This window comes from Parambassis ranga, chromosome 15 (assembly GCF_900634625.1).
Source record: "Parambassis ranga chromosome 15, fParRan2.1, whole genome shotgun sequence".
NCBI lineage: Eukaryota > Metazoa > Chordata > Actinopteri > Ambassidae > Parambassis > Parambassis ranga.
Genome location: NC_041035.1, coordinates 6,140,409 through 6,153,195, shown reverse-complemented (window position 1 = coordinate 6,153,195; position 12,787 = coordinate 6,140,409).

Here is a 12,787-nt window from a genome sequence, read left to right as displayed (position 1 = left end):
CTTAAAAAAAATCAACTTTACTCCTGGGATGCGACCATAAATCCGCGTTATAACTTCAGGATTTCATGAGGATTTCTTCTGTGGCTGCAGCTGCTCACTAAAGCCCAACGCGCAGCCAAAACCTCTGTGCCATTCTATTTATCTCTCTATACCCTATATATATATATATATATATATATATATATATATATATATATATATATACTTATAGAGGAAGAGTGTGTTTTTGCTTGGCACTGACATTAAAAGAGCTGGTGTGGTGGTGGGTGTAATGTGTTTTAGCATGGCTGACAGAGTACAAGGAAACTAATGAATATAATCTGTCTGATCTAATGAGTCATCTAGCTCATAATGAATTAGCGATAAGTGGGCAAACCTTAAAACAGGAAAAACATCACAAAGTGCACTTTAATTTTATTGAGAATGAAACTTAGTTTACATCAATAACTGGCTCAAACAAAGTTTACCAATTTCCCCCCCTCCTTTGACTTCAGAAGAGTTTTTAGTATTTGAAGCTGCAGTTTCAGTCGGGCAATTATTACACCAGCTACAATAACACAATTTAACTGTGCACATGTTTTCATAGAATTACAGTAGAAACGCCCATCAAGGCAACAAACAGCATTAGACAAGTTTACATGCACACTGCATGCAGATCAGTTGATCACATGTCCAGCAAAGGCAAAGACAACAGCAGGACTATTTATCTTTTTATATACTGTGCATAAATCTTGAGTTGTTGCAGTAATGATACCAATATGCAAATCTTGCATAAAATGCCAGATGGGGTATCCGGCAACACACCAAGACTGTGTTCCATGTTTTTCCCACCCAGCATAAAATACTGAGGAATCACTGACAGCTTGTTACAATACCAAAAAGGCTCTAAACCAGTTACCTGATATCTAATAATTACTTCACTACCTGTAATGTTTTCTTAGCTATGGATGGCAAAATGCTGACTATATGCCAAAATGTAACCACACACCAGTAAAAAAGAATGTGGTCAGTCCCAGCGCACTATTTACTATTTAAAAACTGTTCTATTTTCCGAAATCCTGATTGCACTTTACCAGTTTTTATAGGGTATTTGGGTGTCTTGCTGATGTGCAGAATTGGAGAGAATAAATGGTGGAACACATCTAAAACCAACCCTTCAACAAGCCTGCTAATAGAGACCTGAAGATGTACGTGTTCCTTTGGCAAAGCAAAAGCACATTAAACAGTCATGCCTTGGATTTTGATGGATGGTTATTCATCGCCCATAGACTCCCCTAGAACCCAATCTGTGACTGAGGCAGCTCCACACACATTCGGTTCTACAGGGTATATATAGGCGAAGGTTCACTTCATGGCTGGCCGCTGATGACTTCTTTTTGTTGCTGACAGAGATTTACAATCACATGTCTTCACTTTTTTTTTTCATGGAAGACTCTGTATTGACTAATGCTCTGCCAAGAAATAATTACTGCACTTAAAATCACTACTTTGAGGATGTGTACATTCCCCTTGTTCGCTGTCATTCTATAATTTATTGAAACCATTAATGTTACCGTATAGCATGTAGATTTTGACATCAATATCTCATTATTGTGTGTACCTCATTCATTTTGATACATATGTGTGATTACTGTAAACACAATGTAGCAGCACTGGCAGCCTCGGCAGTGCACTGTGGACAAGGTAGATATCAGGTTTGTGAAATCTGTCTTGCATCACAGCGGGAGAGAGATTTACAACAGGAACAAGCAGCAGGGGGGGACTCATCTTTGAATGGTAGCAAAAAGGGGAAAAAAACTAGCCACAACCGCACAAAGTACACCAGGGTGACAACATCATTTATTAATTATAATGCACCAATGTGTCATAAATTCTATCAAATCTTGTTTTCAGCATAGTGCTGCCTCTGTGGAAACTCAGCACCCATTGCTCTTTCAATGAGTCTGATTTAATCTGGATGCTAAACAAAGATGCCTACATACAAAGGAGCAGTTCAGCCCATAAATCTCCCATGGCCTGCAGTTTGTTTTGAGTTTTATAGACGCACACAGCCGAAATTCCATTAAAGACCATGCAGAAATCTTTAAAGTTCTGCAGCTTAAATCAAACAGGTCTATGGATAAATGCCCATGCAGATGACGTAAATGTGTAGTGTGTTTGTGTGGTTAACTCCCCCTGTAATTAAACCTAAACTGCAATGTAAGCAAGTGATGCACCAAGATGGGACTGGATGCACTCAAACACCAGCCTTTTAGTGAACATCTGGACTAACGTTATATCCACAATCCAACCTGTCCTTCACCTTTTTATGCCAAATGACCATCTTTAGTATCCATTAAAAATCTCCCCAGCCACCCAGCTTTGAGGATGCATTCAGGCTGCCAAATCACAGCTGGTCACCTGCCAAAGTTGCTGGTAAACAAGCTACCAGCCGCAGTGCAAACGTGAGCAGCATTTGAATGGTGGCTATAATTTCTGAACTTGGCCTGAGCATCAATTTGGACTGAAGAGAGGGTCATTTGAGAGAACTAAGCCCTGCGGGGATGAATCTTAAGTTTCTCATTTCCTGCTGAAATACACTCATGAAGGTTCACAGCTCCTATAAATGTTTACAATTCAACATCTGCTGTCTGCAGCAAGACATATATCCAAGGATGTTTAAAGTGAAATCAATAGTGAAAGCCATTAGTTGGTAATGTTATCATGTTGACTGTTGCAAAATGATCCCATTCCCACACTTCACCTCTTTACGCTCCTGCTGACATTTTACATTGTTGTGCATATGTGTTGCACATTTTTTGGTCCTGATGCCACAGGGAGTTTGTGTTTCCATCTAATTGCCTGGGGCAGTTTTCTGTGCTCTGGCAGACTCTCATTTTTTGCTGTTTACATGTGCTAAATTCCCATGGCTTTTTGACTGAGTGGTTGGTGAAAAGTCTGCTCAGAGCCATTTGTCGCTAAAGCTAAAAAGCACAGAGTGAGAAGAACAGCTAACCTTTATGGAAAGCATGACTGGCTGCTTGTTGAACAGAGGGAATGCTAAACACACACACAACAACAAAAAAAGGGGTTTTAAGCCTCGTGATCCATTTAGATCGATTAGGTTGAATAATGGACGTGCACCTTTCTGCACATGTGCAGAATGAAAATCTATTCAGTTTGAACTATTAATCCATGAGTAGAAAAGGACTTTGACCTAAAAACTTTCATTTTTCACAATTATTCCACAAGCCTAAATTCTTCTGTTTAAACAATAAAAAAGGGGGGGGGGGTTCTTGAAAACAGGAGTCATTAGCTTTGAATGGAGTAGTTGCCTATCTCTGAACTGATGGTGGACTTTCTTTTTAGAGGTGAGCACAACAACGGAGTGATGTTTCGCTTTTTGAAAGAGCATTCTTCTTTAAGAATGTAGCCTAGCTGCCGTCAGGTCGGCGGAGGGTCAATCAGAATCGTTGACCGCTGGTTCACCGTTTCATTAGTCCTCGCGCTGGACAGGGCAAAGCAGGGGCTCGATCAGGGGGGACCATCCAGAGTTCACGCGGCCTGCGGGAGTCGCGAGCCCCATTGTTCCGGCGGGCCTAGATTATTGTTGTGCTAAAGGCGATATGGGATTAAAGTGCGGGGCGGTAAAGAAATGAATGAATAAATATATAAATAAATAAATAAATAACATGGATTTCATTTGGACAGAAAGTTGCATTTACATTCTTGACTAAATATTCCCGTGACGGCTATTTAATTAAACCTCATACATCAAATTTTAATTATAGGTAAGGGTATCGATTAACCTCAGCATTGATTGTTATCTGCTAGTTCAATTACGCGGACAAATATCCCTCTATACTCCTCACTCATGGAACAGTCGATTCCTAATGTTCTAGTTTATCTGATGCTTTTAGGTCCTAATCTTCCACACAGTGAGACACTAGATCCGCTAAAAGAAGAAGTTATTGCAAATATTTATATATCTATTTTTTAATAATAAACACCTAAATAGATTCATCCTTCTCATGCCAGGTTTGCCCTGCCATATAAAGCCATTCAGTAGCTTTTCTTTCTGGGGTCGTTTCACTTTTTCATCTTAGACAGGCTGACCGCCGGCTCACCCCTCCACCCCCGGCCCTCTGCCGGGTCAAAGCCGAGCTGAGAGCAGCTTTAACCCGGTTTAGACATTAACTGCGACCTCCACCCTGGGAACCCACCCTGCACCGTCTCGGACTGACCAGTGCTCAGCAAATAAAGAAGGCGCGTAATCTGACTGTAAAATACACAGTTTGGTTTTGAATTAAACACAAACATCACATTTTGACGCAAGATGGCAACACTATAATACTGAATGAATCCACACAATGTTCTTATGAATTGAGAGTTACATGACCTTTGATGTCTGCTATGCGCAAGAAAAACAAATGTTGAAAGTTAAATCCGATCCATTGACTTTTTCATATAAAAAGGATTAAAGCTGTATTTTGCAGAATATTACATTTTCTTAGCCACATATGGTTAAGCCTTAAAATTAAGTTCATAGTCTATATAAATTATAACCAAGACGTTTTCTTATATATATATATATATATATCTATAGCCAAGATTCGAGACTTATAGATTAAATTGCACACCTTTAGCCTTGAGATTATAATTACAGATTAACCAGCACAAATGATTCAAACTCTATAAAAACAATGTGGGAAAAGAAATGTGTTTATCAATAGATTTTTTTCTTTTGATAAATAAATAAATACTGTGTCGGTCCACAGTGCATTTATTTGTATTGAACAGAGATCTTTATGGGACAAAATGTGCCGACACTGCACTTCTCGCCCCTGCATGGTACGGGCTCCCCTGCAGTGTTCCGCAGCCTTGAACACTATTTATTTAAGGGTTGTTTATAAGATTAATGTCACAGTTGTCATATATTTTTCGTGTCCCCAGCCGCGGCTCTATGATCAACATTTTCTCCCCCGTCATAAACTGCAGTGCTATAGTTCTCTTCCCGCTTCTGTTTATAGTCTGCAGAGGAGGGAGACATAGCTGTAAAATGTCTCAGCATCAGCATCTCTATAGTCGACAGATTATTGTATGATATCTTATGTTTATGTTTATAAATACACAAACGCTCGGAGTTTCACAAGAAAATATTATTATTATTAGTATTATTCTCATTACACTAAATGGGGGATTATAATGTCAAAACTTAGCCCACATAAACCGGTTAATCCTCAACATATGGAACAAGGTATAGGTTAAAGGATATGCTGAGTCTTGAACATATCACACACACACACACACACACACACACTGTATGTTTTGTGTTAAGAAACACGCAGAACACTCGGTTATCTCCAGGGAATAAGCGCCAAATACAGTCACATTTTCAGTCATTTTTCTCAGTTGCGGATTGAATGAATTTAACATGGACAAGAAGCGTTTCTTTACAACATGTTTTATAAACACAAACATGTTTTTAAAGATTCTTTGAAATAGCCCATAGGAAAAAAATCATGGTCTTGAACGTATATCTTAAATAAAAATAAATAGTGTTTTAAAGTCCTGTTGAATGTTGTGTTGATAGCAGCGTTATTCCAAATGATTTTGTTGTGTATGAAAAGCTGAGGAAGCAAACAGCGAACATATTGTAGAAGAACACTCGTCATTTAATCCCTGTAACAAAGGTTGGATTTACTATAACACACGTCACGAAAGTCACTGAATTTGTTTCCGAGGTAAAAACGCAACTATAACTGATTTAATTTGATCATAAGAACTACAGGTGGATCTTTGGATCTTTCACTCACTGCACCAGAGGCCCTTAGGGGGTCCCCAGCCCACCGCTTTAATTCGGGGAACACTCCCCCCCTCCCCACCCTCCTGCTCCACTTGCCCCTTACAGCCATAACTTCATATCTATGCCAAATATGAAAACAGACTTACATGCTCCCTCCTGCTCTCGCGTTAAAACGCGGTCGTTGCTTTTACAGTAAGATCCCGTCTGCGGCTCCGTGCCGATGATTGGATCCGTCTCTGTTGTTCCTCTCAGCCTTACAAAGATCATTCTGTTGATTTCGGACAAATATCAGCTACCAATCCCATCTGGCCGCCTGTAGGCTATTCTCTCTGAGTTATATTTTGGGGCTTGTCAAACCACCGGCAATAAAACACACTTTATTACCGTCACGTGCTCCGTTTTTTTTCCTCGCTACTCCCACAAGGGTTCATAAATTATTAGGCCCTGCACCGAGAACCACTTTATTCGATAATGGCGCCAAAGAAAAAAGACCTTTAATCTCAGGGGGTCGTGCTGTTGGAGTTTTTTTTTTAAGTGACCGTGTTGCGGATGTTTTTGTTACATTTTCAGTTTTATTTATAGAACATTTTACACGGGTTTATATTTTGTGCGCACAGGCTGTATGAATTATCAATACTTTCACATTTTAAAATAAATTATTTTTCGTTTTCGATCTACCTGTGTCTTTTTAATAATAATAACAGGAATGCGAATGTGTGTATAAATGGTGAATACATTGAAATCTGTGCGTAAAACTCATATTTTTGCGTGCGTAAAATGCGATACATTGTTTACCCCGTTGAGACCACCTTGCGGTTTGCACTGCGGCACTTTCCTCCTAAACAAGCGGAGATAACTGCTGTTTGCAGTTTTCCGGATGTGTCTGGAATGCTGTTGAAGCATTTGTTTCCTGCTTTGATTTCCGTAAATGGGGAGCAATAAAGCCATAAAGTAGCTCTGTGAAAACAGTGCTGCTCTATGTGTCAAGCTGCACACCGCTCTGCTTGCTTTAGCAGCACTGCGGCTGCTGCGGTGATTTAAGTGTCAAAGCAAGACGTGAAACCAAACGTAATAAAGAAGTATTACAAGAAAAACTTACATTTCAATTTAAAATTGATTAGTTAATAGAAAAAAACATATATACACGTTATGGTCTCACACGAGCATTGCTGCTTTTTTTTACTTTGTTTAACTTTAAGTTTTGATTTATTTGCAAATTTTCCAGCAGCAACAGTTATTAAAATGTGTGTGAAATATATAAATATATTTTTCTCTGTCTCTGATATAACAAAGCAGCACTGCAGTTTTTTTTTACCACCATCCACTTGACTCTATAATTTATGTCTCCTTTTGGCTTCCTGCCTAATGACGCCTCCTAGCTGCTGTAACATCAAATCACATTCAGACCAAACAAACCAAAAAGAAAGCATCCTGGGACAGCAGCAGGAGAAAGACCCTGTGCTGTGTTCGCGGTGCATTCAAGGAAAATCGGAGATGAGATTTCTTATGACCTAAACATCTACGCAACTGGAGGAAGGTGGTGGCGTTACACTGAGCTGCTCTATAGTCTGCAGCTATATTAAATCATCTTTGAGTCTGTAACGCCATCTAGTGTTCAAACCATACACATTTGAGCTATTCGGAGACAATAGAAGATGCTATTTCTGACCATTTTGATCATAAACAGGGCAGCGTTTAGAGTCTGATTTTATTATGGTTATGATTATTAATATTATTAAACAGTTTTTCTCTAAAGAGAAGTCTAAAGTCTAGAGTTTAAAGTAATTGGCTGTAGTTGTTTGTCACTCTACATTCTGTGTCCATGTAGGTGGACTGAAGCTTTTGTTTTGGTGTCCTTTCCATCCGCAGTGTGCGCTGCACTATGCAACACACATTTTCTGAACGTTAGCACCCCCTAGTGGCTGATTGTGGCGACAGCGCCCATGGCATGAAAAGGAACATTTCACTGAGAATCCATCAACAATTCACCATTAATATTAAAGTGATGACATCTAAATGTGCTGTAACATGCATGGTTTATGTCATATGTTTGTTTGTAGACAATTATTTGACTTCCAGGGTAAGAATGTGGAGAAAAGCATTAGAAATACTACTGAATGCATTCCTTTTTGTTTGTTTTTGGTTTGGTTACCTGCTTCAGATGATATTGACCATCTGCGTTGAGCTGTGTCAGTTCTGGAAAAGTGATTAAAGAAACATATTGTCAGTCGAATGCATAATAAGGATCCTAATAACAGTAATAACGACCACTGTCCACGTCCAGATATATGTGGACTCTGGTTAATTTCTGCTGGTGTTTGGTGAAATCAAGCTCAGTGAACAAACCTGCTGGCTTCAAAAGTGTCCGGTTGAGTCTTCACAGCACCCTGCAACAGAGACAGGCGTGTTTTATACCACATGAACACACACACACACACACACTCGTCTCGCACGTCTTTGTCATTCTTTCAGGCTTCTTAGTGTCTCTGTCTGTCACTAGCTTTAATTTAAAGTTTGCCTCGTTCTTTACGTCACCGTCTTCCACATCTCCTTTTGTCTCTTTGTTTCTCTCTTGCACACACTGACACATAAATGCACACACACACACACACACTCACACACACTCACACACACTCAGAGATTCCCTGCCGCATTGCAGTAGGTTGTAAATACTGAGTGCCAGCTCGACTGAGCAGCACCAGTGAAATACTGTCTTTGTTTCTCTCTATCTCTCACACCCCGCCTGCTGCCCTCATAAAAAAAAGAAATGTAAAATTTAAAAAGGGGGAGGGTGGGGTTGTGGGGGATACTGTCTTTCTGTCTCTTTGTCTTTGTGACACTTGGCTGCCCTCATAAAAACAGGAGATTCAATGAACACAAAAACATGAGGGGAAGGATTCCTTCTGTCTGCGGCCGTCCATCTGTCTAAGCATAGAGGAAGGATGAAGAATTCAGTTTTTTACACAGATAAACATATCAGAAGGAGGAAAAATGAAGGCATTTTATAGTGTTGTCGGAGAACAGATGATCCATTGAGAATAGAAACCTCATGGCTCCAGAATGGCCACACTTTTAGTTTTCATTTTGTTCCAGAATGAGGCAGCTACAAATTTATATATTTTAACAAAAGCCAAATGTACATACATATTGTTTAGATGTGTCCTTATGAGCTTATAGAGGAATGCTGAAGACTCAGGGCTGCACTTGAGGAAGCAGTTCCTGTGTAGTATCATGCAACCATGAATGCATCCATGCAGCCAGTTCAGCCGTATACATATGAATGCATTATGTTTTTTTGTTGTTGTTTTTTTTTTACCACAACAAAGCATTTTATCTTCATTAACAGAAATACAAACATGTAGCTTACCAAGTTTTCTGCTTGATTAATCAATCATACAAACATAATGATGGGTTTTGACAAATCAGGAACTCTTTTAAGAAAACCTCACGGCCTGATGCATTCATGCAGACATGCAGAATGATGCAGCAATGGAAAAGAACGAAAAGAAGAATGCATCTTCAAATGAAACTCTAGTACAGTAAACCTATCTATAGATATTAAGCACAGCTATTGATTCAAGCAACAAGTGGAGCAGTGTTTACTCCTTGTTATAGTTGTTATATTGCACTTGAGTGTGTGTACCTGGTGTGAGGTTTGTTGGACTCCATGTTCCTCTGCAGCAGTCTGAGATCAACAGAAACAGAAAACAATAAAACACACATCATACGTCATTTGCTCGAAGTTTAAAAGACAAAGCAGTTAAACATGCGAAAACACGCCTGCATGCGTTTCTCTAATGTTTGTAGTAACATTTTTAAACGAATTAAATATGATAATATTTAATGAATACATTAGCCAAACAGCAGATATACGGAGGGAGAAAAACGACAGAATTGTGTTTACCGTTCATGGAGGCGCGCGGGTGCAGAGGAGTTCTGTGAAAGCGAGAGCGCGCGGGGTAATGCTGCCCGGAAGGGGAACGCGCCGCACGCGCACACATGACCGTGAGCGGCCAATGGCGGCCAGTGTCGGCTCGTTAAACCTTTTTATGACCTGTGTGTGTGTGTGTGTGTGTGTGTGTGACAGAGAGAGAGAGAGAGAGTTGTGCAGACAGAAAACAAAGGAAATGTGTATCAGCTGCACACAAAATAAACACGAACACACACCTACAGCGTGAACTTTTACTTTCGTGTGTTTTGATGATTATTCCGTTTATTTACGCCACGGATGAGGAGCGCTGAAGTCAGAGATTTGCTGTAATGCATCTAATAAATAGGCCTACATAAATCTCTAATATTGGTGGCGTTACCAAAATCTGCAGCTCCCTCTATCTGAAGTAACGAGACTCACAAAAGACACATCTCAGCAAATAAAGGAGTTTCCTTGAGGACAAGACTTATAATCAGACTTCTCTAAGGGCCTGTCTGAATAAAAGTCTGGATCATCGTTCCCCTTTAGAGTAAAACAGAAATATTAAAAACCTGAATATCAGGATTTTTTGTGAATCATTTCCACAGCACAGAGGCCTGGGCGTCTGCTTTTTGTTGTCTGTATTTTTCAGGGAGTGAAGGACCAGAGGGTTTGTTCTACGTTTGTTCTGTTGTTCATCAACTGGGTTAATATGAATATTGTCACGAAATGTTCATACACAATACTATTTCCACTATTTTTCCCGAAAATGCAGCAGGATGAATATTCGTGTTTTCCAGTGGGAACACTGCTGCGTGTGCTTGAGAGTGATAGTTCTTGGTATGTTTGTTTTTTGCGAATTATTAAAGCCTTTATTTTCATTTTTTTCAAACGCCCAGTTATAGCAGTAAACACGAACAGTGTTGTTGTGTTTGTGTTGTTGTGCTGTCACTTATTGAACCTGTATTTACATGATTGTTTTAATGAAAACAACAAATAATTTAGTGAAAAAAAACTTGAAATATTTAGAGAGCATTGATTCGGCTTTGATTTAGACAAACTCGGTGTGGTTGCTAAAAAAATGAATATATTGTGTATTACATTGTGTTAAGATTACACACACTGGAGAAGATTACATTCACCATTTTGTGATATTTGACCCCATTTCATTTCGGGTTATAAAACAATTTAGTTATTGTTAAATTTTAATTTGAATGGAAATAAATAGAGCCTTTGAAGATTGGAAAGAATGTGATAAAAAAAACATGCTTTCTCTTATCCTGAAGCGGCCAAATACAAACCTCTGTAACCCTGTCCTCGGTTAACCCACTGTGTATGTGTAAAAATGCTGTTAGCATTATTACTATTGTTATACTTGTACTATATTAGTGGCTTTAAATAACATGAGTATTCATACATTTTACTACAGATGTTCTCTTTTCTAATTTTGTTAGGACTTCCTTTTCTCTTAGAGGTAGAGCCTGACAAAGCTGAGATAAAAGATGAGAAAGAAGGGGTTAAGAAATTAAATTGGAGCCCTTAATGTTTTTTCTTCTCAGGTTGCTGGCTTGGCAGCAGCCTTAAGCAATTTCCCTTCTGGGATTATTAAAGTATTAAAAATAAAAATACATTTTAAAAAATGTAACGCAGGCCGAGACAGAGACTTCAGACTGTTTTATTTTGAAAACATAAAACGGAAGTAGCATCACACGCCCTGCTGACTGCGGAATTTGTTTCCAATATTTACAAATGAAGCGAGTTTTTAAGTGATGACTGAAAAAAAGAGATACACGTATTATTTTTATTATTGGTTCAGGAAACCAAAACATTTTTGTAAAATCTTCAGGTAAAGGCTAAACTTCTAAATCTTTGTTGCTTAGTATACAGCAGTTTTCAATATGGACTTCACAGCTTAAAACACAAACTTTGTGTAAATCTGAATTAATGGTGAGTCAGTTATCACTCCCTGTTTTTAGCTGGTGAATGACAGGTTCAGGTTCTACTGTGATCTGAAGTCAGATGGATGCATTCACAGTCCAAAATGCTGACCATTACGTCATAGAACCACAGTGACACCGTGTGCAGCTCAACACTTCCACCTTGCGGACACAGTCTGTAACTACACTTTGAGTAACCTGCTCTTTTTTGGTGTGCTTTTATGTTTGTTAGTGTTTATAATCTGTTAAAATCTCCAAATCCAAACACAGAGGGTTCTCTGAGATATCAGGGCCCATTTTGACGATCAAACCTATTTCTATTCTATGTATTTATTTTATCTCATATTGGCTATACCATGTTAAACAATGCTGTCTCTTTGTAACGACGGTTTACCTTCAGATTAAAAACAGAAGATGTTTGACATCAGACTGTCTTGCACTGCCGTTACAGGAGAACTTACTCAAATGTTGACTAAAGATGATATTGTATACTGAACATTGCATTTTCAATCATTTCGCCTGTAACCTATTATTAGGCCTTTAACATGTTACTGTACGGTCCTAGTGATTTTACCTTAGCCTGAGAGTGATTGTATACGAAAGAGTATAAATGTGTTATTAACATGAACAATACTTCCTGACTGAGTTTACATTTTGGCAACATCACACACTTTTTGGCAGAGTGAACATCAAATGTTCTTTTTTTCCCTGAAATTGGATTTTTGTGAATTTATTAATGCGCCCGTTTACACATAAATCGGTGATACAAGCATAGATCTAATTTTTTAGAATTTCCAAAGGTACGGGGTCCATTTATCTGCGCGTTCGGAATTTGCTCATTTCAGTTTAGCTCAGATATTCTGATAAAAAGAGAAAAAACAAAAGAAATAGGCTAAAAGCCCCATTTTGTTTTTCTTGTGCGTTAACAAATTAATCTTAACAGTCTAAATAAATAAATCAGTAAACAGAAAATAGGAAAGTGAAGCCTTTACGCGTCTTACTGTGTGTGTATCCAACATACCCATTTGGATTATTTAGAGGTTGAGAAGGAGAATTTCCTTCTAGCTGGTGGCATTAGGTTTGTTGGTCCGTTTCTAGCTGTACAGTGAAATTGTGCTGTCTAAAATAAAGTGAGTGAAATCCACACTTACATGC